The 27,098-nt window shown below is 41.3% G+C and overlaps 35 non-coding genes across 35 annotated transcripts; all 35 read left to right on the top strand.

The window, feature by feature from the left end:
- Positions 1-806: 806 nt before the first annotated feature.
- trnar-ccu (transfer RNA arginine (anticodon CCU)) lies at positions 807-879 on the top strand. Its single transcript has one exon. It is a non-coding gene; the product is annotated as a tRNA-Arg (tRNA).
- Positions 880-1,235: 356 nt separating this feature from the next.
- Positions 1,236-1,307, top strand: trnam-cau (transfer RNA methionine (anticodon CAU)). Its single transcript has one exon. It is a non-coding gene; the product is annotated as a tRNA-Met (tRNA).
- An 808-nt stretch (positions 1,308-2,115) lies between these two features.
- trnar-ccu (transfer RNA arginine (anticodon CCU)) lies at positions 2,116-2,188 on the top strand. Its single transcript has one exon. It is a non-coding gene; the product is annotated as a tRNA-Arg (tRNA).
- Positions 2,189-2,544: 356 nt separating this feature from the next.
- trnam-cau (transfer RNA methionine (anticodon CAU)) lies at positions 2,545-2,616 on the top strand. Its single transcript has one exon. It is a non-coding gene; the product is annotated as a tRNA-Met (tRNA).
- An 808-nt stretch (positions 2,617-3,424) lies between these two features.
- On the top strand, positions 3,425-3,497 carry trnar-ccu (transfer RNA arginine (anticodon CCU)). The gene has a single exon. It is a non-coding gene; the product is annotated as a tRNA-Arg (tRNA).
- Positions 3,498-3,853: 356 nt separating this feature from the next.
- Positions 3,854-3,925, top strand: trnam-cau (transfer RNA methionine (anticodon CAU)). The gene has a single exon. It is a non-coding gene; the product is annotated as a tRNA-Met (tRNA).
- Positions 3,926-4,733: 808 nt separating this feature from the next.
- Positions 4,734-4,806, top strand: trnar-ccu (transfer RNA arginine (anticodon CCU)). The gene has a single exon. It is a non-coding gene; the product is annotated as a tRNA-Arg (tRNA).
- A 356-nt stretch (positions 4,807-5,162) lies between these two features.
- Positions 5,163-5,234, top strand: trnam-cau (transfer RNA methionine (anticodon CAU)). The gene has a single exon. It is a non-coding gene; the product is annotated as a tRNA-Met (tRNA).
- Positions 5,235-6,042: 808 nt separating this feature from the next.
- trnar-ccu (transfer RNA arginine (anticodon CCU)) lies at positions 6,043-6,115 on the top strand. The gene has a single exon. It is a non-coding gene; the product is annotated as a tRNA-Arg (tRNA).
- A 1,664-nt stretch (positions 6,116-7,779) lies between these two features.
- On the top strand, positions 7,780-7,851 carry trnam-cau (transfer RNA methionine (anticodon CAU)). The gene has a single exon. It is a non-coding gene; the product is annotated as a tRNA-Met (tRNA).
- Positions 7,852-8,287: 436 nt separating this feature from the next.
- Positions 8,288-8,360, top strand: trnar-ccu (transfer RNA arginine (anticodon CCU)). The gene has a single exon. It is a non-coding gene; the product is annotated as a tRNA-Arg (tRNA).
- A 356-nt stretch (positions 8,361-8,716) lies between these two features.
- Positions 8,717-8,788, top strand: trnam-cau (transfer RNA methionine (anticodon CAU)). Its single transcript has one exon. It is a non-coding gene; the product is annotated as a tRNA-Met (tRNA).
- A 299-nt stretch (positions 8,789-9,087) lies between these two features.
- trnam-cau (transfer RNA methionine (anticodon CAU)) lies at positions 9,088-9,159 on the top strand. Its single transcript has one exon. It is a non-coding gene; the product is annotated as a tRNA-Met (tRNA).
- Positions 9,160-9,594: 435 nt separating this feature from the next.
- Positions 9,595-9,667, top strand: trnar-ccu (transfer RNA arginine (anticodon CCU)). Its single transcript has one exon. It is a non-coding gene; the product is annotated as a tRNA-Arg (tRNA).
- A 356-nt stretch (positions 9,668-10,023) lies between these two features.
- Positions 10,024-10,095, top strand: trnam-cau (transfer RNA methionine (anticodon CAU)). The gene has a single exon. It is a non-coding gene; the product is annotated as a tRNA-Met (tRNA).
- A 1,236-nt stretch (positions 10,096-11,331) lies between these two features.
- On the top strand, positions 11,332-11,403 carry trnam-cau (transfer RNA methionine (anticodon CAU)). Its single transcript has one exon. It is a non-coding gene; the product is annotated as a tRNA-Met (tRNA).
- Positions 11,404-12,210: 807 nt separating this feature from the next.
- Positions 12,211-12,283, top strand: trnar-ccu (transfer RNA arginine (anticodon CCU)). The gene has a single exon. It is a non-coding gene; the product is annotated as a tRNA-Arg (tRNA).
- Positions 12,284-12,639: 356 nt separating this feature from the next.
- trnam-cau (transfer RNA methionine (anticodon CAU)) lies at positions 12,640-12,711 on the top strand. Its single transcript has one exon. It is a non-coding gene; the product is annotated as a tRNA-Met (tRNA).
- A 299-nt stretch (positions 12,712-13,010) lies between these two features.
- trnam-cau (transfer RNA methionine (anticodon CAU)) lies at positions 13,011-13,082 on the top strand. The gene has a single exon. It is a non-coding gene; the product is annotated as a tRNA-Met (tRNA).
- Positions 13,083-13,518: 436 nt separating this feature from the next.
- Positions 13,519-13,591, top strand: trnar-ccu (transfer RNA arginine (anticodon CCU)). The gene has a single exon. It is a non-coding gene; the product is annotated as a tRNA-Arg (tRNA).
- A 727-nt stretch (positions 13,592-14,318) lies between these two features.
- On the top strand, positions 14,319-14,390 carry trnam-cau (transfer RNA methionine (anticodon CAU)). The gene has a single exon. It is a non-coding gene; the product is annotated as a tRNA-Met (tRNA).
- Positions 14,391-14,826: 436 nt separating this feature from the next.
- Positions 14,827-14,899, top strand: trnar-ccu (transfer RNA arginine (anticodon CCU)). Its single transcript has one exon. It is a non-coding gene; the product is annotated as a tRNA-Arg (tRNA).
- A 727-nt stretch (positions 14,900-15,626) lies between these two features.
- On the top strand, positions 15,627-15,698 carry trnam-cau (transfer RNA methionine (anticodon CAU)). Its single transcript has one exon. It is a non-coding gene; the product is annotated as a tRNA-Met (tRNA).
- Positions 15,699-16,134: 436 nt separating this feature from the next.
- On the top strand, positions 16,135-16,207 carry trnar-ccu (transfer RNA arginine (anticodon CCU)). Its single transcript has one exon. It is a non-coding gene; the product is annotated as a tRNA-Arg (tRNA).
- Positions 16,208-16,560: 353 nt separating this feature from the next.
- Positions 16,561-16,632, top strand: trnam-cau (transfer RNA methionine (anticodon CAU)). Its single transcript has one exon. It is a non-coding gene; the product is annotated as a tRNA-Met (tRNA).
- Positions 16,633-18,746: 2,114 nt separating this feature from the next.
- Positions 18,747-18,819, top strand: trnar-ccu (transfer RNA arginine (anticodon CCU)). Its single transcript has one exon. It is a non-coding gene; the product is annotated as a tRNA-Arg (tRNA).
- A 1,466-nt stretch (positions 18,820-20,285) lies between these two features.
- trnam-cau (transfer RNA methionine (anticodon CAU)) lies at positions 20,286-20,357 on the top strand. Its single transcript has one exon. It is a non-coding gene; the product is annotated as a tRNA-Met (tRNA).
- A 669-nt stretch (positions 20,358-21,026) lies between these two features.
- trnam-cau (transfer RNA methionine (anticodon CAU)) lies at positions 21,027-21,098 on the top strand. Its single transcript has one exon. It is a non-coding gene; the product is annotated as a tRNA-Met (tRNA).
- A 297-nt stretch (positions 21,099-21,395) lies between these two features.
- Positions 21,396-21,467, top strand: trnam-cau (transfer RNA methionine (anticodon CAU)). Its single transcript has one exon. It is a non-coding gene; the product is annotated as a tRNA-Met (tRNA).
- Positions 21,468-21,903: 436 nt separating this feature from the next.
- trnar-ccu (transfer RNA arginine (anticodon CCU)) lies at positions 21,904-21,976 on the top strand. The gene has a single exon. It is a non-coding gene; the product is annotated as a tRNA-Arg (tRNA).
- A 356-nt stretch (positions 21,977-22,332) lies between these two features.
- Positions 22,333-22,404, top strand: trnam-cau (transfer RNA methionine (anticodon CAU)). The gene has a single exon. It is a non-coding gene; the product is annotated as a tRNA-Met (tRNA).
- An 806-nt stretch (positions 22,405-23,210) lies between these two features.
- Positions 23,211-23,283, top strand: trnar-ccu (transfer RNA arginine (anticodon CCU)). The gene has a single exon. It is a non-coding gene; the product is annotated as a tRNA-Arg (tRNA).
- Positions 23,284-24,144: 861 nt separating this feature from the next.
- On the top strand, positions 24,145-24,217 carry trnar-ucu (transfer RNA arginine (anticodon UCU)). The gene has a single exon. It is a non-coding gene; the product is annotated as a tRNA-Arg (tRNA).
- Positions 24,218-25,451: 1,234 nt separating this feature from the next.
- Positions 25,452-25,524, top strand: trnar-ccu (transfer RNA arginine (anticodon CCU)). The gene has a single exon. It is a non-coding gene; the product is annotated as a tRNA-Arg (tRNA).
- An 861-nt stretch (positions 25,525-26,385) lies between these two features.
- trnar-ccu (transfer RNA arginine (anticodon CCU)) lies at positions 26,386-26,458 on the top strand. The gene has a single exon. It is a non-coding gene; the product is annotated as a tRNA-Arg (tRNA).
- Positions 26,459-27,098: the final 640 nt, after the last annotated feature.

Raw genomic sequence — 27,098 nt, 5'->3', positions numbered from 1 at the left:
ATCGCAGGTCCCTTCCTGTTAGAATTGGCCCTTGTTTCTTGAGTCTTCATCAGGTATTCACCTTCGTAAATGTGAGAACAACTCCAAACTACATATATGTGGCCTGTTTTTGTCATTTCGACTAATCCATCACCGCTAACATTTATATATTTTCTGGTTTTGAATGCATGGTACAAATTGGATTTGAAGTTTGACATACTGACAAAGCAAATTGCTTTACAGATAGCAAACCAGCCCCATAGCCCCATAATTCAGAGGAGGATGGATTGCTACAATCTCCTGGCATTCTGAAGAGTATAGCAGAGTGGCGCAGCGGAAGCGTGCTGGGCCCATAACCCAGAGGTAGATGGATTGAAACCAACCTCTGCTATATTGCAGGCCCCTTCCTGTTAGAACTGGCCTTTGTTTCCTGAGTCTTCAACAGGTTTTCACCTTCCTAAATGTGAGAACAACTCCAAACTACATATATGTAGCCTGTTTCCGTCATTTCGACTAATCCGTCACCGCTAACATTTATATATTTTCTGGTTTTGAGTGCGTGTTACAAATTGGATGTGAAGTTTGACATACTAACAAAGCAAATTTGTTTACAGATCGCAAACTAACCCCATATCCCCATCATTCAGAGGATGATGGATTGCTACAATCTCCTGGCCCACCTAAGCATTTAGCTTTGTTTAATCACCTTGAAATATATGATGGATCCACCATTTTGGTGCATCCAAACACTTGGTAAGGGACAGTTTGTTTAGACAGCATTGCTTCATCACTTTTTCTTGTGAGGATAAAAAGTCATCCCATTCGGTGCCCCAGTGGCCTAATGGATAAGGCACTGGCCTCCTAAGCCAGGGATTGTGGGTTCGAGTCCCGTCTGGGGTGCATTTCACTTTTATTTGCCCAGTGGGCTTTATGTCTCTTAAAAGGAAATTAATCACACCCAGGGGAAAAGAATGGAAGAAGTAATAGCACTAATTTCTAAGTTGTTGTCATATTAATCAAAAAATGTAAAGCATGTCATTGTTTCTTTTTTTCATCTTCTTTTGAGGAGTAGCGTAACTGAAATGTAGCCAATAAGCAGTGCCTGTGGCAAAGAATGAAGAAAATGTGATAAAAACTTGCATGGGACTTTTAGGTTAATGCTATATCAGAAAAATAAATAATTTAAGACATCAACAGTTTTACAAACTTTTCCCACTACATGTAGGATGACTGAAATGCAGCATGGGAACCGCAGGAGCAGAGTGGCGCAGCGGAAGCGTGCTGGGCCCATAACCCAGAGGTCGATGGATCGAAACCATCCTCTGCTATATTGCAGGTCCTTTCCTGTTAGAATTGGCCCTTGTTTCCTGAGTCTTCATCAGGTATTCACCTTTATAAAAGTGAGAACAACTCCAAACTACATATAACGCGGCTAGTTTTTGTCATTTCGACTAATCCATCACCGCTAACATTTATATATTTTCTGGTTTTGAATGCATGGTACAAATTGGATTTGAAGTTTGACATACTGACAAAGCAAATTGCTTTACAGATAGCAAACCAGCCCCATAGCCCCATAATTCAGAGGAGGATGGATTGCTACAATCTCCTGGCTTTCTGAAGAATATAGCAGACTGGCGCAGCGGAAGCGTGCTGGGCCCATAACCCAGAGGTCGATGGATTGAAACCATCCCCTGCTATATTGCAGGCCCCTTCCGCTTAGAACTGGCCTTTGTTTCCTGAGTCTTCAACAGGTTTTCACCTTCCTAAATGTGAGAACAACTCCAAACTACATATATGTAGCCTGTTTCCGTCATTTCGACTAATCCGTCACCGCTAACATTTATATATTTTCTGGTTTTGAGTGCGTGTTACAAATTGGATGTGAAGTTTGACATACTAACAAAGCAAATTTGTTTACAGATCGCAAACTAACCCCATATCCCCATCATTCAGAGGATGATGGATTGCTACAATCTCCTGGCCCACCTAAGCATTTAGCTTTGTTTAATCACCTTGAAATATATGATGGATCCACCATTTTGGTGCATCCAAACACTTGGTAAGGGACAGTTTGTTTAGACAGCATTGCTTCATCACTTTTTCTTGTGAGGATAAAAAGTCATCCCTTTCGGTGCCCCAGTGGCCTAATGGATAAGGCACTGGCCTCCTAAGCCAGGGATTGTGGGTTCGAGTCCCGTCTGGGGTGCATTTCACTTTTATTTGCCCAGTGGGCTTTATGTCTCTTAAAAGGAAATTAATCACACCCAGGGGAAAAGAATGGAAGAAGTAATAGCACTAATTTCTAAGTTGTTGTCATATTAATCAAAAAATGTAAAGCATGTCATTGTTTCTTTTTTTCATCTTCTTTTGAGGAGTAGCGTAACTGAAATGTAGCCAATAAGCAGTGCCTGTGGCAAAGAATGAAGAAAATGTGATAAAAACTTGCATGGGACTTTTAGGTTAATGCTATATCAGAAAAATAAATAATTTAAGACATCAACAGTTTTACAAACTTTTCCCACTACATGTAGGATGACTGAAATGCAGCATGGGAACCGCAGGAGCAGAGTGGCGCAGCGGAAGCGTGCTGGGCCCATAACCCAGAGGTCGATGGATCGAAACCATCCTCTGCTATATTGCAGGTCCTTTCCTGTTAGAATTGGCCCTTGTTTCCTGAGTCTTCATCAGGTATTCACCTTTATAAATGTGAGAACAACTCCAAACTACATATAACGCGGCTAGTTTTTGTCATTTCGACTAATCCATCACCGCTAACATTTATATATTTTCTGGTTTTGAATGCATGGTACAAATTGGATTTGAAGTTTGACATACTGACAAAGCAAATTGCTTTACAGATAGCAAACCAGCCCCATAGCCCCATAATTCAGAGGAGGATGGATTGCTACAATCTCCTGGCATTCTGAAGAGTATAGCAGAGTGGCGCAGCGGAAGCGTGCTGGGCCCATAACCCAGAGGTCGATGGCTCGAAACCATCTTCTGCTATATTGCAGGCCCCTTCCTGTTAGAACTGGCCTTTGTTTCCTGAGTCTTCAACTGGTTTTCACCTTCCTAAATGTTTGAACAACTCCAAACTACATATATGTGGCCTGTTTCCGTCATTTCGACTAATCCATCACCGCTAACATTTATATATTTTCTGGTTTTGAGTGCGTGTTACAAATTGGATGTGAAGTTTGACATACTAACAAAGCAAATTTGTTTACAGATCGCAAACTAACCCCATATCCCCATCATTCAGAGGATGATGGATTGCTACAATCTCCTGGCCCACCTAAGCATTTAGCTTTGTTTAATCACCTTGAAATATATGATGGATCCACCATTTTGGTGTATCCAAACACTTGGTAAGGGACAGTTTGTTTAGACAGCATTGCTTCATCACTTTTTCTTGTGAGGATAAAAAGTCATCCCTTTCGGTGCCCCAGTGGCCTAATGGATAAGGCACTGGCCTCCTAAGCCAGGGATTGTGGGTTCGAGTCCCGTCTGGGGTGCATTACACTTTTATTTGCCCAGTGTGTTTTATGTCTCTTAAAAGGAAATTAATCACACCCAGGGGAAAAGAATGGAAGAAGTAATAGCACTAATTTCTAAGTTGTTGTCATATTAATCAAAAAATGTAAAGCATGTCATTGTTTCTTTTTTTCATCTTCTTTTGAGGAGAATCGTAACTGAAATGTAGCCAATAAGCAGTCCCTGTGGCAAAGAATGAAGAAAATGTGATAAAAACTTGCATGGGACTTTTAGGTTAATGCTATATCAGAAAAATAAATAATTTAAGACATCAACAGTTTTACAAACTTTTCCCACTACATGTAGGATGACTGAAATGCAGCATGGGAACCGCAGGAGCAGAGTGGCGCAGCGGAAGCGTGCTGGGCCCATAACCCAGAGGTCGATGGATCGAAACCATCCTCTGCTATATTGCAGGTCCTTTCCTGTTAGAATTGGCCCTTGTTTCCTGAGTCTTCATCAGGTATTCACCTTTATAAAAGTGAGAACAACTCCAAACTACATATAACGCGGCTAGTTTTTGTCATTTCGACTAATCCATCACCGCTAACATTTATATATTTTCTGGTTTTGAATGCATGGTACAAATTGGATTTGAAGTTTGACATACTGACAAAGCAAATTGCTTTACAGATAGCAAACCAGCCCCATAGCCCCATAATTCAGAGGAGGATGGATTGCTACAATCTCCTGGCTTTCTGAAGAATATAGCAGACTGGCGCAGCGGAAGCGTGCTGGGCCCATAACCCAGAGGTCGATGGATTGAAACCATCCCCTGCTATATTGCAGGCCCCTTCCGCTTAGAACTGGCCTTTGTTTCCTGAGTCTTCAACAGGTTTTCACCTTCCTAAATGTGAGAACAACTCCAAACTACATATATGTAGCCTGTTTCCGTCATTTCGACTAATCCGTCACCGCTAACATTTATATATTTTCTGGTTTTGAGTGCGTGTTACAAATTGGATGTGAAGTTTGACATACTAACAAAGCAAATTTGTTTACAGATCGCAAACTAACCCCATATCCCCATCATTCAGAGGATGATGGATTGCTACAATCTCCTGGCCCACCTAAGCATTTAGCTTTGTTTAATCACCTTGAAATATATGATGGATCCACCATTTTGGTGCATCCAAACACTTGGTAAGGGACAGTTTGTTTAGACAGCATTGCTTCATCACTTTTTCTTGTGAGGATAAAAAGTCATCCCTTTCGGTGCCCCAGTGGCCTAATGGATAAGGCACTGGCCTCCTAAGCCAGGGATTGTGGGTTCGAGTCCCGTCTGGGGTGCATTTCACTTTTATTTGCCCAGTGGGCTTTATGTCTCTTAAAAGGAAATTAATCACACCCAGGGGAAAAGAATGGAAGAAGTAATAGCACTAATTTCTAAGTTGTTGTCATATTAATCAAAAAATGTAAAGCATGTCATTGTTTCTTTTTTTCATCTTCTTTTGAGGAGTAGCGTAACTGAAATGTAGCCAATAAGCAGTGCCTGTGGCAAAGAATGAAGAAAATGTGATAAAAACTTGCATGGGACTTTTAGGTTAATGCTATATCAGAAAAATAAATAATTTAAGACATCAACAGTTTTACAAACTTTTCCCACTACATGTAGGATGACTGAAATGCAGCATGGGAACCGCAGGAGCAGAGTGGCGCAGCGGAAGCGTGCTGGGCCCATAACCCAGAGGTCGATGGATCGAAACCATCCTCTGCTATATTGCAGGTCCTTTCCTGTTAGAATTGGCCCTTGTTTCCTGAGTCTTCATCAGGTATTCACCTTTATAAATGTGAGAACAACTCCAAACTACATATAACGCGGCTAGTTTTTGTCATTTCGACTAATCCATCACCGCTAACATTTATATATTTTCTGGTTTTGAATGCATGGTACAAATTGGATTTGAAGTTTGACATACTGACAAAGCAAATTGCTTTACAGATAGCAAACCAGCCCCATAGCCCCATAATTCAGAGGAGGATGGATTGCTACAATCTCCTGGCATTCTGAAGAGTATAGCAGAGTGGCGCAGCGGAAGCGTGCTGGGCCCATAACCCAGAGGTCGATGGCTCGAAACCGTCTTCTGCTATATTGCAGGCCCCTTCCTGTTAGAACTGGCCTTTGTTTCCTGAGTCTTCAACTGGTTTTCACCTTCCTAAATGTTTGAACAACTCCAAACTACATATATGTGGCCTGTTTCCGTCATTTCGACTAATCCATCACCGCTAACATTTATATATTTTCTGGTTTTGAGTGCGTGTTACAAATTGGATGTGAAGTTTGACATACTAACAAAGCAAATTTGTTTACAGATCGCAAACTAACCCCATATCCCCATCATTCAGAGGATGATGGATTGCTACAATCTCCTGGCCCACCTAAGCATTTAGCTTTGTTTAATCACCTTGAAATATATGATGGATCCACCATTTTGGTGTATCCAAACACTTGGTAAGGGACAGTTTGTTTAGACAGCATTGCTTCATCACTTTTTCTTGTGAGGATAAAAAGTCAACCCTTTCGGTGCCCCAGTGGCCTAATGGATAAGGCACTGGCCTCCTAAGCCAGGGATTGTGGGTTCGAGTCCCGTCTGGGGTGCATTACACTTTTATTTGCCCAGTGTGTTTTATGTCTCTTAAAAGGAAATTAATCACACCCAGGGGAAAAGAATGGAAGAAGTAATAGCACTAATTTCTAAGTTGTTGTCATATTAATCAAAAAATGTAAAGCATGTCATTGTTTCTTTTTTTCATCTTCTTTTGAGGAGAATCGTAACTGAAATGTAGCCAATAAGCAGTCCCTGTGGCAAAGAATGAAGAAAATGTGATAAAAACTTGCATGGGACTTTTAGGTTAATGCTATATCAGAAAAATAAATAATTTAAGACATCAACAGTTTTACAAAATTTTCCCACTACATGTAGGATGACTGAAATGCAGCAAGGGAACCGCAGCAGCAGAGTGGCGCCGCGGAAGTGTGCTGGGCCCATAACCCAGAGGTCGATAGATCGAAACCATCCTCTGCTATATTGCAGGTCCCTTCCTGTTAGAATTGGCCCTTGTTTCCTGAGTCTTCATCAGGTATTCACCTTTATAAATGTGAGAACAACTCCAAACTACATATATCTGGCCTGTTTCCGTCATTTCGGCTAATCCATCACCGCTAACATTTATATATTTTCTGGTTTTGAGTGCGTGTTACAAATTGGATGTGAAGTTTGACATACTAACAAAGCAAATTTGTTTACAGATCGCAAACTAACCCCATATCCCCATCATTCAGAGGATGATGGATTGCTACAATCTCCTGGCCCACCTAAGCATTTAGCTTTGTTTAATCACCTTGAAATATATGATGGATCCACCATTTTGGTGCATCCAAACACTTGGTAAGGGACAGTTTGTTTAGACAGCATTGCTTCATCACTTTTTCTTGTGAGGATAAAAAGTTGCCCGCTTCGGTGCCCCAGTGGCCTAATGGATAAGGCACTGGCCTCCTAAGCCAGGGATTGTGGGTTTGAGTCTCGTCTGGGGTGCATTACACTTTTATTTGCCCAGTGTGCTTTATGTCTCTTAAAAGGAAATTAATCACACCCAGGGGAAAAGAATGGAAGAAGTAATAGCACTAATTTCTAAGTTGTTGTCATATTAATCAAAAAATGTAAAGCATGTCATTGTTTCTTTTTTTCATCTTCTTTTGAGGAGTAGCGTAACTGAAATGTAGCCAATAAGCAGTGCCTGTGGCAAAGAATGAAGAAAATGTGATAAAAACTTGCATGGGACTTTTAGGTTAATGCTATATCAGAAAAATAAATAATTTCAGACATCAACAGTTTTACAAAATTTTCCCACTACATGTAGGATGACTGAAATGCAGCATTGGAACCGCAGGTGCAGAGTGGCGCAGCGGAAGCGTGCTGGGCCCATAACCCAGAGGTCGATGGATCGAAACCATCCTCTGCTATATTGCAGGTCCCTTGCTGTTAGAATTGGCCCTTGTTTCTTGAGTCTTCATCAGGTATTCACCTTCATAAATGTGAGAACAACTCCAAACTACATATATGCGGCCAGTTTTTGTCATTTCGACTAATCCATCACCGCTAACATTTATATATTTTCTGGTTTTGAATGCATGGTACAAATTGGATTTGAAGTTTGACATACTGACAAAGCAAATTGCTTTACAGATAGCAAACCAGCCCCATAGCCCCATAATTCAGAGGAGGATGGATTGCTACAATCTCCTGGCATTCTGAAAAGTATAGCAGAGTGGCGCAGCGGAAGCGTGCTGGGCCCATAACCCAGAGGTCGATGGATCGAAACCATCCTCTGCTATATTGCAGGCCCCTTCCTGTTAGAACTGGCCTTTGTTTCCTGAGTCTTCAACAGGTTTTCACCTTCCTAAATGTGAGAACAACTCCAAACTACATATATGTGGCCTGTTTCCGTCATTTCGACTAATCCATCACCGCTAACATTTATATATTTTCTGGTTTTGAGTGCGTGTTACAAATTGGATGTGAAGTTTGACAAGCTAACAAAGCAAATTTGTTTACAGATCGCAAACTAACCCCATATCCCCATCATTCAGAGGATGATGGATTGCTACAATCTCCTGGCCCACCTAAGCATTTAGCTTTGTTTAATCACCTTGAAATATATGATGGATCCACCATTTTGGTGCATCCAAACACTTGGTAAGGGACAGTTTGTTTAGACAGCATTGCTTCATCACTTTTTCTTGTGAGGATAAAAAGTCGCCCGCTTCGGTGCCCCAGTGGCCTAATGGATAAGGCACTGGCCTCCTAAGCCAGGGATTGTGGGTTCGAGTCTCGTCTGGGGTGCATTACACTTTTATTTGCCCAGTGTGCTTTATGTCTCTTAAAAGGAAATTAATCACACCCAGGGGAAAAGAATGGAAGAAGTAATAGCACTCATTTCTAAGTTGTTGTCATATTAATCAAAAAATGTAAAGCATGTCATTGTTTCTTTTTTTCATCTTCTTTTGAGGAGTAGCGTAACTGAAATGTAGCCAATAAGCAGTGCCTGTGGCAAAGAATGAAGAAAATGTGATAAAAACTTGCATGGGACTTTTAGGTTAATGCTATATCAGAAAAATAAATAATTTAAGACATCAACAGTTTTACAAAATTTTCCCACTACATGTAGGATGACTGAAATGCAGCATTGGAACCGCAGGAGCAGAGTGGCGCAGCGGAAGCGTGCTGGGCCCATAACCCAGAGGTCGATGGATCGAAACCATCCTCTGCTATATTGCAGGTCCCTTGCTGTTAGAATTGGCCCTTGTTTCTTGAGTCTTCATCAGGTATTCACCTTCATAAATGTGAGAACAACTCCAAACTACATATATGCGGCCAGTTTTTGTCATTTCGACTAATCCATCACCGCTAACATTTATATATTTTCTGGTTTTGAATGCATGGTACAAATTGGATTTGAAGTTTGACATACTGACAAAGCAAATTGCTTTACAGATAGCAAACCAGCCCCATAGCCCCATAATTCAGAGGAGGATGGATTGCTACAATCTCCTGGCATTCTGAAAAGTATAGCAGAGTGGCGCAGCGGAAGCGTGCTGGGCCCATAACCCAGAGGTCGATGGATCGAAACCATCCTCTGCTATATTGCAGGCCCCTTCCTGTTAGAACTGGCTTTTGTTTCCTGATTCTTCAACAGGTTTTCACCTTATAAATGTGAGAACCACTCCAAACTACATATATGTGGCCTGTTTCCGTCATTTCGACTAATCCATCACCGCTAACATTTATATATTTTCTGGTTTTGAGTGCGTGTTACAAATTGGATGTGAAGTTTGACATACTAACAAAGCAAATTTGTTTACAGATCGCAAACTAACCCCATATCCCCATCATTCAGAGGATGATGGATTGCTACAATCTCCTGGCCCACCTAAGCATTTAGCTTTGTTTAATCACCTTGAAATATATGATGGATCCACCATTTTGGTGCATCCAAACACTTGGTAAGGGACAGTTTGTTTAGACAGCATTGCTTCATCACTTTTTCTTGTGAGGATAAAAAGTCGCCCGCTTCGGTGCCCCAGTGGCCTAATGGATAAGGCACTGGCCTCCTAAGCCAGGGATTGTGGGTTCGAGTCTCGTCTGGGGTGCATTACACTTTTATTTGCCCAGTGTGCTTTATGTCTCTTAAAAGGAAATTAATCACACCCAGGGGAAAAGAATGGAAGAAGTAATAGCACTAATTTCTAAGTTGTTGTCATATTAATCAAAAAATGTAAAGCATGTCATTGTTTCTTTTTTTCATCTTCTTTTGAGGAGTAGCGTAACTGAAATGTAGCCAATAAGCAGTGCCTGTGGCAAAGAATGAAGAAAATGTGATAAAAACTTGCATGGGACTTTTAGGTTAATGCTATATCAGAAAAATAAATAATTTAAGACATCAACAGTTTTACAAAATTTTCCCACTACATGTAGGATGACTGAAATGCAGCATTGGAACCGCAGGAGCAGAGTGGCGCAGCGGAAGCGTGCTGGGCCCATAACCCAGAGGTCGATGGATCGAAACCATCCTCTGCTATATTGCAGGTCCCTTGCTGTTAGAATTGGCCCTTGTTTCTTGAGTCTTCATCAGGTATTCACCTTCATAAATGTGAGAACAACTCCAAACTACATATATGCGGCCAGTTTTTGTCATTTCGACTAATCCATCACCGCTAACATTTATATATTTTCTGGTTTTGAATGCATGGTACAAATTGGATTTGAAGTTTGACATACTGACAAAGCAAATTGCTTTACAGATAGCAAACCAGCCCCATAGCCCCATAATTCAGAGGAGGATGGATTGCTACAATCTCCTGGCATTCTGAAGAGTATAGCAGAGTGGCGCAGCGGAAGCGTGCTGGGCCCATAACCCAGAGGTCGATGGACTGAAACCATCCTCTGCTATATTGCAGGCCCCTTCCTGTTAGAACTGGCCTTTGTTTCCTGAGTCTTCAACAGGTTTTCACCTTCCTAAATGTGAGAACAACTCCAAACTACATATATGTGGCCTGTTTCCGTCATTTCGACTAATCCATCACTGCTAACATTTATATATTTTCTGGTTTTTAGTGCGTGTTACAAATTGGATGTGAAGTTTGACATACTAACAAAGCAAATTTGTTTACAGATCGCAAACTAACCCCATATCCCCATCATTCAGAGGATGATGGATTGCTACAATCTCCTGGCCCACCTAAGCATTTAGCTTTGTTTAATCACCTTGAAATATATGATGGATCCACCATTTTGGTGCATCCAAACACTTGGTAAGGGACAGTTTGTTTAGACAGCATTGCTTCATCACTTTTTCTTGTGAGGATAAAAAGTCGCCCGCTTCGGTGCCCCAGTGGCCTAATGGATAAGGTACTGGCCTCCTAAGCCAGGGATTGTGGGTTCGAGTCTCGTCTGGGGTGCATTACACTTTTATTTGCCCAGTGTGCTTTATGTCTCTTAAAAGGAAATTAATCACACCCAGGGGAAAAGAATGGAAGAAGTAATAGCACTAATTTCTAAGTTGTTGTCATATTAATCAAAAAATGTAAAGCATGTCATTGTTTCTTTTTTTCATCTTCTTTTGAGGAGTAGCGTAACTGAAATGTAGCCAATAAGCAGTGCCTGTGGCAAAGAATGAAGAAAATGTGATAAAAACTTGCATGGGACTTTTAGGTTAATGCTATATCAGAAAAATAAATAATTTAAGACATCAACAGTTTTACAAAATTTTCCCACTACATGTAGGATGACTGAAATGCAGCATTGGAACCGCAGGAGCAGAGTGGCGCAGTGGAAGCGTGCTGGGCCCATAACCCAGAGGTCGATGGATCAAAACCATCCTCTGCTATATTGCAGGTCCCTTGCTGTTAGAATTGGCCCTTGTTTCTTGAGTCTTCATCAGGTATTCACCTTCATAAATGTGAGAACAACTCCAAACTACATATATGCGGCCAGTTTTTGTCATTTCGACTAATCCATCACCGCTAACATTTATATATTTTCTGGTTTTGAATGCATGGTACAAATTGGATTTGAAGTTTGACATACTGACAAAGCAAATTGCTTTACAGATAGCAAACCAGCCCCATAGCCCCATAATTCAGAGGAGGATGGATTGCTACAATCTCCTGGCATTCTGAAGAGTATAGCAGAGTGGCGCAGCGGAAGCGTGCTGGGCCCATAACCCAGAGGTCGATGGACTGAAACCATCCTCTGCTATATTGCAGGCCCCTTCCTGTTAGAACTGGCCTTTGTTTCCTGAGTCTTCAACAGGTTTTCACCTTCCTAAATGTGAGAACAACTCCAAACTACATATATGTGGCCTGTTTCCGTCATTTCGACTAATCCATCACTGCTAACATTTATATATTTTCTGGTTTTTAGTGCGTGTTACAAATTGGATGTGAAGTTTGACATACTAACAAAGCAAATTTGTTTACAGATCGCAAACTAACCCCATATCCCCATCATTCAGAGGATGATGGATTGCTACAATCTCCTGGCCCACCTAAGCATTTAGCTTTGTTTAATCACCTTGAAATATATGATGGATCCACCATTTTGGTGCATCCAAACACTTGGTAAGGGACAGTTTGTTTAGACAGCATTGCTTCATCACTTTTTCTTGTGAGGATAAAAAGTCGCCCGCTTCGGTGCCCCAGTGGCCTAATGGATAAGGCACTGGCCTCCTAAGCCAGGGATTGTGGGTTCGAGTCTCGTCTGGGGTGCATTACACTTTTATTTGCCCAGTGTGCTTTATGTCTCTTAAAAGGAAATTAATCACACCCAGGGGAAAAGAATGGAAGAAGTAATAGCACTAATTTCTAAGTTGTTGTCATATTAATCAAAAAATGTAAAGCATGTCATTGTTTCTTTTTTTCATCTTCTTTTGAGGAGTAGCGTAACTGAAATGTAGCCAATAAGCAGTGCCTGTGGCAAAGAATGAAGAAAATGTGATAAAAACTTGCATGGGACTTTTAGGTTAATGCTATATCAGAAAAATAAATAATTTAAGACATCAACAGTTTTACAAAATTTTCCCACTACATGTAGGATGACTGAAATGCAGCATTGGAACCGCAGGAGCAGAGTGGCGCAGCGGAAGCGTGCTGGGCCCATAACCCAGAGGTCGATGGATCGAAACCATCCTCTGCTATATTGCAGGTCCCTTGCTGTTAGAATTGGCCCTTGTTTCTTGAGTCTTCATCAGGTATTCACCTTCATAAATGTGAGAACAACTCCAAACTACATATATGCGGCCAGTTTTTGTCATTTCGACTAATCCATCACCGCTAACATTTATATATTTTCTGGTTTTGAATGCATGGTACAAATTGGATTTGAAGTTTGACATACTGACAAAGCAAATTGCTTTACAGATAGCAAACCAGCCCCATAGCCCCATAATTCAGAGGAGGATGGATTGCTACAATCTCCTGGCATTCTGAAGAGTATAGCAGAGTGGCGCAGCGGAAGCGTGCTGGGCCCATAACCCAGAGGTCGATGGATCGAAACCATCCTCTGCTATATTGCAGGCCCCTTCCTGTTAGAACTGGCCTTTGTTTCCTGAGTCTTCAACAGGTTTTCACCTTCCTAAATGTGAGAACAACTCCAAACTACATATATGTGGCCTGTTTCCGTCATTTCGACTAATCCATCACCGCTAACATTTATATATTTTCTGGTTTTGAATGCATGGCACAAATTGGATTTGAAGTTTGACATACTGACAAAGCAAATTGCTTTACAGATCGCAAACTAACCCCATATCCCCATCATTCAGAGGATGATGGATTGCTACAATCTCCTGGCCCACCTAAGCATTTAGCTTTGTTTAATCACCTTGAAATATATGATGGATCCACCATTTTGGTGCATCCAAACACTTGGTAAGGGACAGTTTGTTTAGACAGCATTGCTTCATCACTTTTTCTTGTGAGGATAAAAAGTCGCCCGCTTCGGTGCCCCAGTGGCCTAATGGATAAGGCACTGGCCTCCTAAGCCAGGGATTGTGGGTTCGAGTCTCGTCTGGGGTGCATTACACTTTTATTTGCCCAGTGTGCTTTATGTCTCTTAAAAGGAAATTAATCACACCCAGGGGAAAAGAATGGAAGAAGTAATAGCACTAATTTCTAAGTTGTTGTCATATTAATCAAAAAATGTAAAGCATGTCATTGTTTCTTTTTTTCATCTTCTTTTGAGGAGTAGCGTAACTGAAATGTAGCCAATAAGCAGTGCCTGTGGCAAAGAATGAAGAAAATGTGATAAAAACTTGCATGGGACTTTTAGGTTAATGCTATATCAGAAAAATAAATAATTTAAGACATCAACAGTTTTACAAAATTTTCCCACTACATGTAGGATGACTGAAATGCAGCATTGGAACCGCAGGAGCAGAGTGGCGCAGCGGAAGCGTGCTGGGCCCATAACCCAGAGGTAGATGGATCGAAACCATCCTCTGCTATATTGCAGGTCCCTTGCTGTTAGAATTGGCCCTTGTTTCTTGAGTCTTCATCAGGTATTCACCTTCATAAATGTGAGAACAACTCCAAACTACATATATGCGGCCAGTTTTTGTCATTTCGACTAATCCATCACCGCTAACATTTATATATTTTCTGGTTTTGAATGCATGGTACAAATTGGATTTGAAGTTTGACATACTGACAAAGCAAATTGCTTTACAGATAGCAAACCAGCCCCATAGCCCCATAATTCAGAGGAGGATGGATTGCTACAATCTCCTGGCATTCTGAAGAGTATAGCAGAGTGGCGCAGCGGAAGCGTGCTGGGCCCATAACCCAGAGGTCGATGGATCGAAACCATCCTCTGCTATATTGCAGGCCCCTTCCTGTTAGAACTGGCCTTTGTTTCCTGAGTCTTCAACAGGTTTTCACCTTCCTAAATGTGAGAACAACTCCAAACTACATATATGTGGCCTGTTTCCGTCATTTCGACTAATCCATCACCGCTAACATTTATATATTTTCTGGTTTTGAATGCATGGCACAAATTGGATTTGAAGTTTGACATACTGACAAAGCAAATTGCTTTACAGATCGCAAACTAACCCCATATCCCCATCATTCAGAGGATGATGGATTGCTACAATCTCCTGGCCCACCTAAGCATTTAGCTTTGTTTAATCACCTTGAAATATATGATGGATCCACCATTTTGGTGCATCCAAACACTTGGTAAGGGACAGTTTGTTTAGACAGCATTGCTTCATCACTTTTTCTTGTGAGGATAAAAAGTCGCCCGCTTCGGTGCCCCAGTGGCCTAATGGATAAGGCACTGGCCTCCTAAGCCAGGGATTGTGGGTTCGAGTCTCGTCTGGGGTGCATTACACTTTTATTTGCCCAGTGTGCTTTATGTCTCTTAAAAGGAAATTAATCACACCCAGGGGAAAAGAATGGAAGAAGTAATAGCACTAATTTCTAAGTTGTTGTCATATTAATCAAAAAATGTAAAGCATGTCATTGTTTCTTTTTTTCATCTTCTTTTGAGGAGTAGCGTAACTGAAATGTAGCCAATAAGCAGTGCCTGTGGCAAAGAATGAAGAAAATGTGATAAAAACTTGCATGGGACTTTTAGGTTAATGCTATATCAGAAAAATAAATAATTTAAGACATCAACAGTTTTACAAAATTTTCCCACTACATGTAGGATGACTGAAATGCAGCATTGGAACCGCAGGAGCAGAGTGGCGCAGCGGAAGCGTGCTGGGCCCATAACCCAGAGGTAGATGGATCGAAACCATCCTCTGCTATATTGCAGGTCCCTTGCTGTTAGAATTGGCCCTTGTTTCTTGAGTCTTCATCAGGTATTCACCTTCATAAATGTGAGAACAACTCCAAACTACATATATGCGGCCAGTTTTTGTCATTTCGACTAATCCATCACCGCTAACATTTATATATTTTCTGGTTTTGAATGCATGGTACAAATTGGATTTGAAGTTTGACATACTGACAAAGCAAATTGCTTTACAGATAGCAAACCAGCCCCATAGCCCCATAATTCAGAGGAGGATGGATTGCTACAATCTCCTGGCATTCTGAAGAGTATAGCAGAGTGGCGCAGCGGAAGCGTGCTGGGCCCATAACCCAGAGGTCGATGGATCGAAACCATCCTCTGCTATATTGCAGGCCCCTTCCTGTTAGAACTGGCCTTTGTTTCCTGAGTCTTCAACAGGTTTTCACCTTCCTAAATGTGAGAACAACTCCAAACTACACATATGTGGCCTGTTTCCGTCATTTCGACTAATCCATCACTGCTAACATTTATATATTTTCTGGTTTTGAATGCATGGTACAAATTGGATTTGAAGTTTGACATACTGACAAAGCAAATTGCTTTACAGATCGCAAACTAACCCCATATCCCCATCATTCAGAGGATGATGGATTGCTACAATCTCCTGGCCCACCTAAGCATTTAGCTTTGTTTAATCACCTTGAAATATATGATGGATCCACCATTTTGGTGCATCCAAACACTTGGTAAGGGACAGTTTGTTTAGACAGCATTGCTTCATCACTTTTTCTTGTGAGGATAAAAAGTCGCCCGCTTCGGTGCCCCAGTGGCCTAATGGATAAGGCACTGGCCTCCTAAGCCAGGGATTGTGGGTTCGAGTCCCGTCTGGGGTGCATTACACTTTTATTTGCCCAGTGTGCTTTATGTCTCTTAAAAGGAAATTAATCACACCCAGGGGAAAAGAATGGAAGAAGTAATAGCACTAATTTCTAAGTTGTCATATTAATCAAAAAATGTAAAGCATGTCATTGTTTCTTTTTTTCATCTTCTTTTGAGGAGAAGCGTAACTGAAATGTAGCCAATAAGCAGTGCCTGTGGCAAAGAATGAAGAAAATGTGATAAAAACTTGGATGGGACTATTAGGTTAATGCTATATCAGAAAAATAAATAATTTAAGACATCAACAGTTTTACAAAATTTTCCCACTACATGTAGGATGACTGAAATGCAGCATTGGAACCGCAGGAGCAGAGTGGCGCAGCGGAAGCGTGCTGGGCCCATAACCCAGAGGTCGATGGATCGAAACCATCCTCTGCTATATTGCAGGTCCCTTGCTGTTAGAATTGGCCCTTGTTTCTTGAGTCTTCATCAGGTATTCACCTTCATAAATGTGAGAACAACTCCAAACTACATATATGCGGCCAGTTTTTGTCATTTCGACTAATCCATCACCGCTAACATTTATATATTTTCTGGTTTTGAATGCATGGTACAAATTGGATTTGAAGTTTGACATACTGACAAAGCAAATTGCTTTACAGATAGCAAACCAGCCCCATAGCCCCATAATTCAGAGGAGGATGGATTGCTACAATCTCCTGGCATTCTGAAGAGTATAGCAGAGTGGCGCAGCGGAAGCGTGCTGGGCCCATAACCCAGAGGTCGATGGCTCGAAACCATCTTCTGCTATATTGCAGGCCCCTTCCTGTTAGAACTGGCCTTTGTTTCCTGAGTCTTCAACAGGTTTTCACCTTCCTAAATGTGAGAACAACTCCAAACTACATATATGTGGCCTGTTTCCGTCATTTCGACTAATCCATCACCGCTAACATTTATATATTTTCTGGTTTTGAGTGCGTGTTACAAATTGGATGTGAAGTTTGACATACTAACAAAGCAAATTTGTTTACAGATCGCAAACTAACCCCATATCCCCATCATTCAGAGGATGATGGATTGCTACAATCTCCTGGCCCACCTAAGCATTTAGCTTTGTTTAATCACCTTGAAATATATGATGGATCCACCATTTTGGTGCATCCAAACACTTGGTAAGGGACAGTTTGTTTAGACAGCATTGCTTCATCACTTTTTCTTGTGAGGATAAAAAGTCATGCCTTTCGGTGCCCCAGTGGCCTAATGGATAAGGCACTGGCCTCCTAAGCCAGGGATTGTGGGTTCAAGTCCTGTCTGGGGTGCATTTCACTTTTATTTGCCCAGTGTGCTTTATGTCTCTTAAAAGGAAATTAATCACACCCAGGGGAAAAGAATGGAAGAAGTAATAGCACAAATTTCTAAGTTGTTGTCATATTAATCAAAAAATGTAAAGCATGTCATTGTTTCTTTTTTTCATCTTCTTTTGAGGAGTAGCGTAACTGAAATGTAGCCAATAAGCAGTCCCTGTGGCAAAGAATGAAGAAAATGTGATAAAAACTTGCATGGGACTTTTAGGTTAACGCTATATCAGAAAAATAAATAATTTAAGACATCAACAGTTTTACAAAATTTCCCCACTACATGTAGGATGACTGAAATGCAGCATTGGAACCGCAGGAGCAGATTGGCGCAGCGCTAGCGTGCTGGGCCCATAACCCAGATGTCGATGGATCGAAACCATCCTCTGCTATATTGCCGGTCCCTTCCTGTTAGAATTGGCCCTTGTTTCCTGAGTCTTCATCAGGTATTCACCTTTATAAATGTGAGAACAACTCCAAACTACATATATGTGGCCTGTTTTTGTCATTTCGACTAATCCATCACCGCTAACATTTATATATTTTCTGGTTTTGAATGCATGGTACAAATTGGATTTGAAGTTTGACATACTGACAAAGCAAATTGCTTTACAGATAGCAAACCAGCCCCATAGCCCCATAATTCAGAGGAGGATGGATTGCTACAATCTCCTGGCATGCGGAAGAATATAGCAGAGTGGCGCAGCGGAAGCGTGCTGGGCCCATAACCCAGAGGTCAATGGATCGAAACCATGCTCTGCTATATTGCAGGCCCCTTCCTGTTAGAACTGGCCTTTGTTTCCTCATTCTTCAACAGGTTTTCACCTTCTAAATGTGAGAACAACTCCAAACTACATATATGTGGCCTGTTTCCGTCATTTCGACTAATCCATCACCGCTGACATTTATATATTTTCTGGTTTTGAGTGCGTGTTACAAATTGGATGTGAAGTTTGACAAGCTAACAAAGCAAATTTGTTTACAGATCGCAAACTAACCCCATATCCCCATCATTCAGAGGATGATGGATTGCTACAATCTCCTGGCCCACCTAAGCATTTAGCTTTGTTTAATCACCTTGAAATATTTGATGGATCCACCATTTTGGTGCATCCAAACACTTGGTAAGGGACAGTTTGTTTAGACAGCATTGCTTCATCACTTTTTCTTGTGAGGATAAAAAGTCGCCCGCTTCGGTGCCCCAGTGGCCTAATGGATAAGGCACTGGCCTCCTAAGCCAGGGATTGTGGGTTCGAGTCCCGTCTGGGGTGCATTACACTTTTATTTGCCCAGTGTGCTTTATGTCTCTTAAAAGGAAATTAATCACACCCAGGGGAAAAGAATGGAAGAAGTAATAGCACTAATTTCTAAGTTGTTGTCATATTAATCAAAAAATGTAAAGCATGTCATTGTTTCTTTTTTTCATCTTCTTTTGAGGAGTAGCGTAACTGAAATGTAGCCAATAAGCAGTCCCTGTGGCAAAGAATGAAGAAAATGTGTTAAAAACTTGCATGGGACTTTTAGGTTAATGCTATATCAGAAAAATAAATAATTTAAGACATCAACAGTTTTACAAAATTTTCCCACTACATGTAGGATGACTGAAATGCAGCTTTGGAACCGCAGGAGCAGAGTGGCGCAGCGGTAGCGTGCTGGGCCCATAACTCAGAGGCCGACGGATCGAAACAGTCCTCTGCTATATTGCAGGTCCCTTCCTGTTAGAATTGGCCCTTGTTTCTTGAGTCTTCATCAGGTATTCACCTTTATAAATGTGAGAACAACTCCAAACTACATATATGTGGCCTATTTTTGTCATTTCGACTAATGCATCACCGCTAACATTTATATGTTTTCTGGTTTTGAATGCATGGTACAAATTGGATTTGAAGTTTGACATACTCAAAGCAAATTGCTTTACAGATAGCAAACCAGCCCCATAGCCCCATAATTCAGAGGACGATGGATTGCTACAATCTCCTGGCATTCGGATGAATATAGCTGAGTGGCGCAGCGGAAGCGTGCTGGGCCCATAACCCAGAGGTCGATGGATCGAAACCATCCTCTGCTATATTGCAGGCCCCTTCCTGTTAGAACTGGCCTTTGTTTCCTCATTCTTCAACAGGTTTTCACCTTATAAATGTGAGAACAACTCCAAACTACAAATATGTGGCCTGTTTCCGTCATTTCGACTAATCCATCACCGCTGACATTTATATATTTTCTGGTTTTGAGTGCGTGTTACAAATTGGATGTGAAGTTTGACATACTAACAAAGCAAATTTGTTTACAGATCGCAAACTAACCCCATATCCCCATCATTCAGAGGATGATGGATTGCTACAATCTCCTGGCATTCTGAAGAATATAGCAGAGTGGCGCAGCGGAAGCGTACTGGGCCCATAACCCAGAGGTCGATGGATCGAAACAGTCCTCTGCTATATTGCAGGTCCCTTCCTGTTAGAATTGGCCCTTGTTTCTTGAGTCTTCATCAGGTATTCACCTTTATAAATGTGAGAACAACTCCAAACTACATATATGTGGCCTATTTTTGTCATTTCGACTAATCCATCACCGCTAACATTCATATGTTTTCTGGTTTTGAATGCATGGTACAAATTGGATTTGAAGTTTGACATACTGACAAAGCAAATTGCTTTACAGATAGCAAACCAGCCCCAGAGCCCCATAATTCAGAGGAGGATGGATTGCTACAATCTCCTGGCGTTCTGAAGAATATAGCAGAGTGGCGCAGCGGAAGCGTGCTGGGCCCATAACCCAGAGGTCGATGGATCGAAACCATCCTCTGCTATATTGCAGGCCCCTTCCTCTTAGAACTGGCCTTTGTTTCCTGAGTCTTCAACAGGTTTTCACCTTCCTAAATGTGAGAACAACTCCAAACTACATATATGTGGCCTGTTTCCGTCATTTCGACTAATCCATCACCGCTGACATTTATATATTTTCTGGTTTTGAGTGCGTGTTACAAATTGGATGTGAAGTTTGACATACTAACAAAGCAAATTTGTTTACAGATCGCAAACTAACCCCATATCCCCATCATTCAGAGGATGATGGATTGCTACAATCTCCTGGCATTCTGAAGAATATAGCAGAGTGGCGCAGTGGAAGCGTGCTTGACCCATAACCCAGAGGTCGATGGATCGAAACCATCCTTTGCTATATTGCAGGCCCCTTCCTGTTAGAACTGGCCTTTGTTTCCTCATTCTTCAACAGGTTTTCACCTTCTAAATGTGAGAACAACTCCAAACTACATATATGTGGCCTGTTTCCGTCATTTCGACTAATCCATCACCGCTAACATTTATATATTTTCTGGTTTTGAATGCATGGTACAAATTGGATTTGAAGTTTGACATACTGACAAAGCAAATTGCTTTACAGATAGCAAACCAGCCCCAGAGCCCCATAATTCAGAGGAGGATGGATTGCTACAATCTCCTGGCGTTCTGAAGAATATAGCAGAGTGGCGCAGCGGAAGCGTGCTGGGCCCATAACCCAGAGGTCGATGGATCGAAACCATCCTCTGCTATATTGCAGGCCCCTTCCTCTTAGAACTGGCCTTTGTTTCCTGAGTCTTCAACAGGTTTTCACCTTCCTAAATGTGAGAACAACTCCAAACTACATATATGTGGCCTGTTTTTGTCATTTCGACTAATCCATCACCGCTAACATTTATATATTTTCTGGTTTTGAATGCATGGTACAAATTGGATTTGAAGTTTGACATACTCAAAGCAAATTGCTTTACAGATAGCAAACCAGCCCCATAGCCCCATAATTCAGAGGACGATGGATTGCTACAATCTCCTGGCACTCGGAAGAATATAGCAGAGTGGCGCAGCGGAAGCGTGCTGGGCCCATAACCCAGAGGTCGATGGATCGAAACCATCCTCTGCTATATTGCAGGCCCCTTCCTCTTAAAACTGGCCTTTGTTTCCTGAGTCTTCAACAGGTTTTCACCTTCCTAAATGTGAGAACAACTCCAAACTACATATATGTGGCCTGTTTCCGTCATTTCGACTAATCCATCACCGCTAACATTTATATATTTTCTGGTTTTGAGTGCGTGTTACAAATTGGATGTTAAGTTTGACATACTAACAAAGCAAATTTGTTTACAGATCGCAAACTAACCCCATATCCCCATCATTCAGAGGATGATGGATTGCTACAATCTCCAGGCCCACCTAAGCATTTAGCTTTGTTTAATCACCTTGAAATATTTGATGGATCCACCATTTTGGTGCATCCAAACACTTGGTAAGGGACAGTTTGTTTAGACAGCATTGCTTCATCACTTTTTCTTGTGAGGATAAAAAGTCGCCCGCTTCGGTGCCCCAGTGGCCTAATGGATAAGGCACTGGCCTCCTAAGCCAGGGATTGTGGGTTCGAGTCCCGTCTGGGGTGCATTACACTTTTATTTGCCCATTGTGCTTTATGTCTCTTAAAAGGAAATTAATCACACCCAGGGGAAAAGAATGGAAGAAGTAATAGCACTAATTTCTAAGTTGTTGTCATATTAATCAAAAAATGTAAAGCATGTCATTGTTTCTTTTTTTCATCTTCTTTTGAGGAGTAGCGTAACTGAAATGTAGCCAATAAGCAGTCCCTGTGGCAAAGAATGAAGAAAATGTGATAAAAACTTGCATGGGACTTTTAGGTTAATGCTATATCAGAAAAATAAATAATTTAAGACATCAACATTTTTACAAAATTTTCCCACTACATGTAGGATGACTGAAATGCAGCATTGGAACCGCAGGAGCAGAGTGGCGCAGCGGAAGCGTGCTGGGCCCATAACCCAGAGGTCGATGGATCGAAACCATCCTCTGCTATATTGCAGGTCCCTTCCTGTTAGAATTGGCCCTTGTTTCTTGAGTCTTCATCAGGTATTCACCTTCATAAATGTGAGAACAACTCCAAACTACATATATGCGACCAGTTTTTGTCATTTCGACTAATCCATCACCGCTAACATTTATATATTTTCTGGTTTTGAATGCATGGTACAAATTGGATTTGAAGTTTGACATACTGACAAAGCAAATTGCTTTACAGATAGCAAACCAGCCCCATAGCCCCATAATTCAGAGGAGGATGGATTGCTACAATCTCCTGGCATGCTGAAGAATATAGCAGAGCGGCGCAGCGGAAGCCTGCTGGGCCCATAACCCAGAGGTCGATGGATCGAAACCATCCTCTGCTAAATTGCAGGCCCCTTCCTCTTAGAACTGGCCTTTGTTTCCTGAGTCTTCAATAGGTTTTCACCTTCCTAAATGTGAGAACAACTCCAAACTACATACATGCGGCCTGTTTCCATCATTTCGACTAATCCAGCACCGCTAACATTTATATATTTTCTGGTTTTGAGTGCGTGTTTCAAATTGGATGTGAAGTTTGACATACTAACAAAGCAAATTTGTTTACAGATCGCAAACTAACCCCATATCCCCATCATTCAGAGGATGATGGATTGCTACAATCTCCTGGCCCACCTAAGCATTTAGCTTTGTTTAATCACCTTGAAATATATGATGGATCCACCATTTTGGTGCATCCAAACACTTGGTAAGGGACAGTTTGTTTAGACAGCATTGCTTCATCACTTTTTCTTGTGAGGATAAAAACCGCCCGCTTCGGTGCCCCAGTGGCCTAATGGATAAGGCACTGGCCTCCTAAGCCAGGGATTGTGGGTTCGAGTCCCGTCTGGGGTGCATTACACTTTTATTTGCCCAGTGTGCTTTATGTCTCTTAAAAGGAAATTAATCACACCCAGGGGAAAAGAATGGAAGAAGTAATAGCACTAATTTCTAAGTTGTTGTCATATTAATCAAAAAATGTAAAGCATGTCATTGTTTCTTTTTTTCATCTTCTTTTGAGGAGTAGCGTAACTGAAATGTAGCCAATAAGCAGTCCCTGTGGCAAAGAATGAAGAAAATGTGATAAAAACTTCCATGGGACTTTTAGGTTAACGCTATATCAGAAAAATAAATAATTTAAGACATCAACAGTTTTACAAAATTTTCCCACTACATGTAGGATGACTGAAATGCAGCATGAGAACCGCAGGAGCAGAGTGGCGCAGCGGAAGTCTGCTGGGCCCATAACCCAGAGTTCGATGGATCGAAACCATCCTCTGCTATATTGCAGGTCCCTTCCTGTTAGAACTGGCCTTTGTTTCCTGAGTCTTCAACAGGTTTTCACCTTCCTAAATGTGAGAACAACTCCAAACTACATATATGTGGCCTGTTTCCGTCATTTCGACTAATCCATCACCGCTAACATTTATATATTTTCTGGTTTTGAGTGCGTGTTACAAATTGGATGTGAAGTTTGACATACTAAAGCAAATTTGTTTACAGATCGCAAACTAACCCCATATCCCCATCATTCAGAGGATGATGGATTGCTACAATCTCCTGGCCCACCTAAGCATTTAGCTTTGTTTAATCACCTTGAAATATTTGATGGATCCACCATTTTGGTGCATCCAAACACTTGGTAAGGGACAGTTTGTTTAGACAGCATTGCTTCATCACTTTTTCTTGTGAGGATAAAAAGTTGCCCGCTTCGGTGCCCCAGTGGCCTAATGGATAAGGCACTGGCCCTCTAAGCCAGGGATTGTGGGTTCGAGTCCCGTCTGGGGTGCATTACACTTTTATTTGCCCAGTGTGCTTTATGTCTCTTAAAAGGAAATTAATCACACCCAGGGGAAAAGAATGGAAGAAGTAATAGCACTAATTTCTAAGTTGTTGTCATATTAATCAAAAAATGTAAAGCATGTCATTGTTTCTTTTTTTCATCTTCTTTTGAGGAGTAGCGTAACTGAAATGTAGCCAATAAGCAGTCCCTGTGGCAAAGAATGAAGAAAATGTGATAAAAACTTGCATGGGACTTTTAGGTTAATGCTATATCAGAAAAATAAATAATTTAAGACATCAACAGTTTTACAAAATTTTCCCACTACATGTAGGATGACTGAAATGCAGCACTGGAACCGCAGGAGCAGAGTGGCGCAGCGGAAGCATGCTAGGCCCATAACCCAGAGGTCGATGGATCGAATCCATCCTCTGCTATATTGCAGGTCCCTTCCTGTTAGAATTGGCCCTTGTTTCCTGATTCTTCATCTGGTATTCACCTTTATAAATGTGAGAACAACTCCAAACTACATATATGTGGCCTGTTTTTGTCATTTCGACTAATCCATCACCGCTAACATTTATATATTTTCTGGTTTTGAATGCATGGTACAAATTGGATTTGAAGTTTGACATACTGACAAAGCAAATTGCTTTACAGATAGCAAACCAGCCCCATAGCCCCATAATTCAGAGGAGGATGGATTGCTACAATCTCCTGGCATGCTGAAGAATATAGCAGAGCGGCGCAGCGGAAGCCTGCTGGGCCCATAACCCAGAGGTCGATGGATCGAAACCATCCTCTGCTAAATTGCAGGCCCCTTCCTCTTAGAACTGGCCTTTGTTTCCTGAGTCTTCAACAGGTTTTCACCTTCCTAAATGTGAGAACAACTCCAAACTACATACATGCGGCCTGTTTCCATCATTTCGACTAATCCAGCACCGCTAACATTTATATATTTTCTGGTTTTGAGTGCGTGTTTCAAATTGGATGTGAAGTTTGACATACTAACAAAGCAAATTTGTTTACAGATCGCAAACTAACCCCATATCCCCATCATTCAGAGGATGATGGATTGCTACAATCTCCTGGCCCACCTAAGCATTTAGCTTTGTTTAATCACCTTGAAATATATGATGGATCCACCATTTTGGTGCATCCAAACACTTGGTAAGGGACAGTTTGTTTAGACAGCATTGCTTCATCACTTTTTCTTGTGAGGATAAAAACCGCCCGCTTCGGTGCCCCAGTGGCCTAATGGATAAGGTACTGGCCTCCTAAGCCAGGGATTGTGGGTTCGAGTCCCGTCTGGGGTGCATTACACTTTTATTTGCCCAGTGGGCTTTATGTCTCTTAAAAGGAAATTAATCACACCCAGGGGAAAAGAATGGAAGAAGTAATAGCACTAATTTCTAAGTTGTTGTCATATTAATCAAAAAATGTAAAGCATGTCATTGTTTCTTTTTTTCATCTTCTTTTGAGGAGTAGCGTAACTGAAATGTAGCCAATAAGCAGTCCCTGTGGCAAAGAATGAAGAAAATGTGATAAAAACTTCCATGGGACTTTTAGGTTAACGCTATATCAGAAAAATAAATAATTTAAGACATCAACAGTTTTACAAAATTTTCCCACTACATGTAGGATGACTGAAATGCAGCATGAGAACCGCTGGAGTAGAGTGGCGCAGCGGAAGTCTGCTGGGCCCATAACCCAGAGGTCGATGGATCGAAACCATCCTCTGCCATATTGCAGGTCCATTCCTGTTAGAATTGGCCCTTGTTTCCTGAGTCTTCAACAGGTTTTCACCTTCCTAAATGTGAGAACAACTCCAAACTACATATATGTGGCCTGTTTCCGTCATTTCGACTAATCCATCACCGTTAACATTTATATATTTTCTGGTTTTGAGTGCGTGTTACAAATTGGATGTGAAGTTTGACATACTAAAGCAAATTTGTTTACAGATCGCAAACTAACCCCATATCCCCATCATTCAGAGGATGATGGATTGCTACAATCTCCTGGCCCACCTAAGCATTTAGCTTTGTTTAATCACCTTGAAATATATGATGGATCCACCATTTTGGTGCATCCAAACACTTGGTAAGGGACAGTTTGTTTAGACAGCATTGCTTTATCACTTTTTCTTGTGAGGATAAAAAGTCGCCCGCTTCGGTGCCCCAGTGGCCTAATGGATAAGGCACTGGCCTCCTAAGCCAGGGATTGTGGGTTCGAGTCTCGTCTGGGGTGCATTACACTTTTATTTGCCCAGTGTGCTTTATGTCTCTTAAAAGGAAATTAATCACACCCAGGGGAAAATAATGGAAGAAGTAATAGCACTCATTTCTAAGTTGTTGTCATATTAATCAAAAAATGTAAAGCATGTCATTGTTTCTTTTTTTCATCTTCTTTTGAGGAGTAGCGTAACTGAAATGTAGCCAATAAGCAGTCCCTGTGGCAAAGAATGAAGAAAATGTGATAAAAACTTCCATGGGACTTTTAGGTTAACGCTATATCAGAAAAATAAATAATTTAAGACATCAACAGTTTTACAAAATTTTCCCACTACATGTAGGATGACTGAAATGCAGCACTGGAACCGCAGGAGCAGAGTGGCGCAGCGGAAGCATGCTAGGCCCATAACCCAGAGGTCGATGGATCGAATCCATCCTCTGCTATATTGCAGGTCCCTTCCTGTTAGAATTGGCCCTTGTTTCCTGATTCTTCATCTGGTATTCACCTTTATAAATGTGAGAACAACTCCAAACTACATATATGTGGCCTGTTTTTGTCATTTCGACTAATCCATCACCGCTAACATTTATATATTTTCTGGTTTTGAATGCATGGTACAAATTGGATTTGAAGTTTGACATACTGACAAAGCAAA

Source organism: Conger conger, chromosome 12, assembly GCF_963514075.1.
Source record: "Conger conger chromosome 12, fConCon1.1, whole genome shotgun sequence".
NCBI classification, from domain to species: Eukaryota; Metazoa; Chordata; class Actinopteri; order Anguilliformes; family Congridae; genus Conger; species Conger conger.
This window is presented reverse-complemented; position numbering and strand designations above follow the sequence as displayed.